Below are 5,270 nucleotides of genomic sequence, written 5' to 3'. Positions count from 1 at the left end.
AGCTTACGGTAACTGGTATTCCCAGGCGGTCTCCCATCCAAGTACTAACCAGGCCCGACCCTGCTTAGCCTCCGAGATCGGACGAGAGCGGGCGCTCTCAGGGTAGTATTGCCGTAAGCCGTGAGACCGCTCAGAATTTTTCATTTTATAGACACAATCGCCCCTGAAACCATGCCAAGCAGCGGCGGGACTTGATGGCTGTGGTAAAAGTTTCCTTTCACAATTGACGTGGGAAAAAAAAAAAAAAATGCTTTCAGCACCTGGTATTCCCGGACGGTCACCCTTCCCTTTTGTTTTTTTTTTTTGTTTTTTTTACAACCAGGGCCGAAACAGGCTTTCTTCCAAGGCTTTTGGTGTTTTCTGGAAACATGGCTATCATGAAAAGTTATTGACAGCTTTTTATGCGGTAGCACGAATTTGCCGTTGCGACCTGCATTTTGCTGAATCAAAATAAATGCCTTGAAAAGTTTAAAAACACTTCATGGAAGTCACTTCACTGGTTTCTTTTATATCAAACAAATTGTTTTAGGTTATTCACCTGACATGTTTCGGCGGTTTCTTCCGCCTTCATCAGAGTGTCACAGATGTGATGGTGACGCGTCTTTATCAGCTGATGGATCAACATGTCAGGTGAATAACCTAAAACAATTTGTTTGATATAAAAGAAACCAGTGAAGTGATTAAATAAGGAAAAACAAAATGAACTTAGTACAATTACTTCATGGAAGTGTTGTGTTGGGTTCTTTTACAAGTCAAGCCTGCTGCTTTGAGTTCACAGGGAGCCATGCTCACTGTACATAGTCTGCTCTCTAGCGGTAAAAAATTTAACTACAATGCTGTGGATGTCACCACATAATATAGCTTTCAAACTCGTGTTATAGTTTCAATGTCGGAGTTTAAATTAGGCTTGCTGTCTCCGGATGCCATTCGTGATGGGTGTTGTAAAAAATAGCTTCTTAAACGATTGAAGTGCACATAAGAAAAAGAAAAAGCTTACAGCACCTGGTATTCCCAGGCGGTCTCCCATCCAAGTACTAACCAGGCCCGACCCTGCTTAGCTTCCGAGATCGGACGAGATCGGGCGTTCTCAGGGTAGTATGGCCGTAAGCCGTGAGGTGACCCAACATTTTGCATTTTATAGACACAATCGCCCCTGAAACTAGCGAGCGAGCCAATGAAGCCTTCAAAACTGCTTCGGCACATGGAGACCAAGCATCCTGCATTAAAAGACAAACCTTAACCACTTCGGGTTTCATTGTCTCCGATTACGCCTGGATGGGACCGGCTCGTTTCTGAGAAACAAGCTCGGTGCTCCCAATAATTCAACGTAATGGTGACTTTTATTTTTATGTGGTTTATATTTGTTTTTATGCCAGTCGTATCATTTTATTTAATCGTATTTACCGTATTTGCCGGTGTACAGGTCGACTCGGTGTATAAGTCGACCCCCTAAAATTCGACGGAAATTTACGATTTTATGATATATCCTTTGTATAAGTCGAGCTCAATTGTTGCATTATATTAAACTTCAAAATTCAATATGCGAAATTTATTGACGAAATGTGTTCAAATTCTGGGAGGCCGTGCGCATGCTGCTGTTTATAAGCACCGCGGAGGAGATCGCGGCCGGCGAGCTCGCGCACGCCGCCCGGCACCAACGGGAGGCCGGAAATAGCTCCAAGCCGAGCGGATCGGCACTTTATAAGCACCGCGGAGGAGATCGCGGCGCCTCATTCGACTTCCAGCCGCCGGCGAGCTCGCGCACCCGCCCGGCACATCCGGGAGGCCGTGCGCACGAGCCAAGTGGCCGAAAATAGCCCCCGCCGAGCGGATCGGCTGTTTATAAGCACCGCGGAGGTGGTCGCGGCGCCTCATTCGACTTCCAGCGGCCGGCGAGCTCGCGCACCCGCCCGGCACATCCGGGAGGCCGTGCGCACGAGCCAAGTGGCCGAAAATAGCCCCCGCCGAGCGGATCGGCTGTTTATAAGCACCGCGGAGGTGGTCGCGGCGCCTCATTCGACTTCCAGCGGCCGGCGAGCTCGCGCACCCGCCCGGCACATCCGGGAGGCCGTGCGCACGAGCCAAGTGGCCGAAAATAGCCCCCGCCGAGCGGATCGGCTGTTTATAAGCACCGCGGAGGTGGTCGCGGCGCCTCATTCGAATTCCAGCGGCCGGCGAGCTCGCGCACCCGCCCGGCACATCCGGGAGGCCGTGCGCACGAGCCAAGTGGCCGAAAAAAGCACCCGCCGAGCGGATCGGCTGTTTATAAGCACCGCGGAGGTGGTCGCGGCGCCTCATTCGACTTCCGGCGGGCGGCGAGCTCGCGCACCCGCCCGGCACATCCGGGAGGCCGTGCGCACGAGCCAAGTGGCCGAAAATAGCCCCCGCCGAGCGGATCGGCTGTTTATAAGCACCGCGGAGGTGGTCGCGGCGCCTCATTCGACTTCAAGCGGCCGGCGAGCTCGCGCACCCGCCCGGCACATCCGGGAGGCCGTGCGCACGAGCCAAGTGGCCGAAAATAGCCCCCGCCGAGCGGATCGGCAGTTTATAAGCACCGCGGAGGTGGTCGCGGCGCCTCATTCGACTTCCGGCGGGCGGCGATCTCGCGCACCCGCCCGGCACATCCGGGAGGCCGTGCGCACGAGCCAAGTGGCCGAAAATAGCCCCCGCCGAGCGGATCGGCTGTTTATAAGCACCGCGGAGGTGGTCGCGGCGCCTCATTCGACTTCAAGCGGCCGGCGAGCTCGCGCACCCGCCCGGCACATCCGGGAGGCCGTGCGCACGAGCCAAGTGGCCGAAAATAGCCCCCGCCGAGCGGATCGGCAGTTTATAAGCACCGCGGAGGTGGTCGCGGCGCCTCATTCGACTTCCAGCGGCCGGCGAGCTCGCGCACCCGCCCGGCACATCCGGGAGGCCGTGCGCACGAGCCAAGTGGCCGAAAATAGCCCCCGCCGAGCGGATCGGCTGTTTATAAGCACCGCGGAGGTGGTCGCGGCGCCTCATTCGACTTCCAGCGGCCGGCGAGATCGCGCACCCGCCCGGCACATCCGGGAGGCCGTGCGCACGAGCCAAGTGGCCGAAAATAGCCCCCGCCGAGCGAATCGGCTGTTTATAAGCACCGCGGAGGTGGTCGCGGCGCCTCATTCGACTTCCAGCGGCCGGCGAGCTCGCGCACCCGCCCGGCACATCCGGGAGGCCGTGCGCACGAGCCAAGTGGCCGAAAATAGCCCCCGCCGAGCGGATCGGCTGTTTATAAGCACCGCGGTGGTGGTCGCGGCGCCTCATTCGACTTAAAGCGGCCGGCGAGCTCGCGCACCCGCCCGGCACATCCGGGAGGCCGTGCGCACGAGCCAAGTGGCCGAAAATAGCCCCCGCCGAGCGGATCGGCTGTTTATAAGCACCGCGGAGGTGGTCGCGGCGCCTCATTCGACTTCCAGCGGCCGGCGAGCTCGCGCACCCGCCCGGCACATCCGGGAGGCCGTGCGCACGAGCCAAGTGGCCGAAAATAGCCCCCGCCGAGCGGATCGGCTGTTTATAAGCACCGCGGAGGTGGTCGCGGCGCCTCATTCGACTTCCGGCGGGCGGCGAGCTCGCGCACCCGCCCGGCACATCCGGGAGGCCGTGCGCACGAGCCAAGTGGCCGAAAATAGCCCCCGCCGAGCGGATCGGCTGTTTATAAGCACCGCGGAGGTGGTCGCGGCGCCTCATTCGACTTCCAGCGGCCGGCGAGCTCGCGCACCCGCCGAGCTCGCGCACCCGCCCGGCACATCCGGGAGGCCGTGCGCACGAGCCAAGTGGCCGAAAATAGCCCCCGCCGAGCGGATCGGCTGTTTATAAGCACCGCGGAGGTGGTCGCGGCGCCTCATTCGACTTCCAGCGGCCGGCGAGCTCGCGCACCCGCCCGGCACATCCGGGAGGCCGTGCGCACGAGCCAAGTGGCCGAAAATAGCCCCCGCCGAGCGGATCGGCTGTTTATAAGCACCGCGGAGGTGGTCGCGGCGCCTCATTCGACTTCCAGCGGCCGGCGAGCTCGCGCACCCGCCCGGCACATCCGGGAGGCCGTGCGCACGAGCCAAGTGGCCGAGAATAGCCCCCGCCGAGCGGATCGGCTGTTTATAAGCACCGCGGAGGTGGTCGCGGCGCCTCATTCGACTTCCAGCGGCCGGCGAGCTCGCGCACCCGCCCGGCACATCCGGGAGGCCGTGCGCACGAGCCAAGTGGCCGAAAATAGCCCCCGCCGAGCGGATCGGCTGTTTATAAGCACCGCGGAGGTGGTCGCGGCGCCTCATTCGACTTCCAGCGGCCGGCGAGCTCGCGCACCCGCCCGGCACATCCGGGAGGCCGTGCGCACGAGCCAAGTGGCCGAAAATAGCCCCCGCCGAGCGGATCGGCTGTTTATAAGCACCGCGGAGGTGGTCGCGGCGCCTCATTCGACTTCCAGCGGCCGGCGAGCCTGCGCACCCGCCCGGCACATCCGGGAGGCCGTGCGCACGAGCCAAGTGGCCGAAAATAGCCCCCGCCGAGCGGATCGGCTGTTTATAAGCACCGCGGAGGTGGTCGCGGCGCCTCATTCGACTTCCAGCGGCCGGCGAGCTCGCGCACCCGCCCGGCACATCCGGGAGGCCGTGCGCACGAGCCAAGTGGCCGAAAATAGCCCCCGCCGAGCGGATCGGCTGTTTATAAGCACCGCGGAGGTGGTCGCGGCGCCTCATTCGACTTCCAGCGGCCGGCGAGCTCGCGCACCCGCCCGGCACATCCGGGAGGCCGTGCGCACGAGCCAAGTGGCCGAAAATAGCCCCCGCCGAGCGGATCGGCTGTTTATAAGCACCGCGGAGGTGGTCGCGGCGCCTCATTCGACTTCCAGCGGCCGGCGAGCTCGTGCACCCGCCCGGCACATCCGGGAGGCCGTGCGCACGAGCCAAGTGGCCGAAAATAGCCCCCGCCGAGCGGATCGGCTGTTTATAAGCACCGCAGAGGTGGTCGCGGCGCCTCATTCGACTTCCGGCGGGCGGCGAGCTCGCGCACCCGCCCGGCACATCCGGGAGGCCGTGCGCACGAGCCAAGTGGCCGAAAATAGCCCCCGCCGAGCGGATCGGCTGTTTATAAGCACCGCGGAGGTGGTCGCGGCGCCTCATTCGACTTCAAGCGGCCGGCGAGCTCGCGCACCCGCCCGGCACATCCGGGAGGCCGTGCGCACGAGCCAAGTGGCCGAAAATAGCCCCCGCCGAGTGGATCGGCAGTTTATAAGCACCGCGGAGGTGGTCGCGGCG

At 61.6% G+C, this 5,270-nt stretch overlaps 1 non-coding gene and 1 pseudogene across 1 annotated transcript; both read right to left on the bottom strand.

Annotated features, from left to right (window-relative positions):
- Positions 1–119, bottom strand: LOC125982808 (5S ribosomal RNA; annotated as a pseudogene).
- An 871-nt stretch (positions 120–990) lies between these two features.
- LOC125982791 (5S ribosomal RNA) lies at positions 991–1,109 on the bottom strand. The gene has a single exon (XR_007486488.1). It is a non-coding gene; the product is annotated as a 5S ribosomal RNA (ribosomal RNA).
- Positions 1,110–5,270: the final 4,161 nt, after the last annotated feature.

This window comes from Syngnathus scovelli, chromosome 15 (genome assembly GCF_024217435.2).
Source record: "Syngnathus scovelli strain Florida chromosome 15, RoL_Ssco_1.2, whole genome shotgun sequence".
NCBI lineage: Eukaryota > Metazoa > Chordata > Actinopteri > Syngnathiformes > Syngnathidae > Syngnathus > Syngnathus scovelli.
The sequence above is the reverse complement of the archived record's forward strand: the minus strand, read 5'-3'. Positions and strand labels throughout refer to the sequence as shown.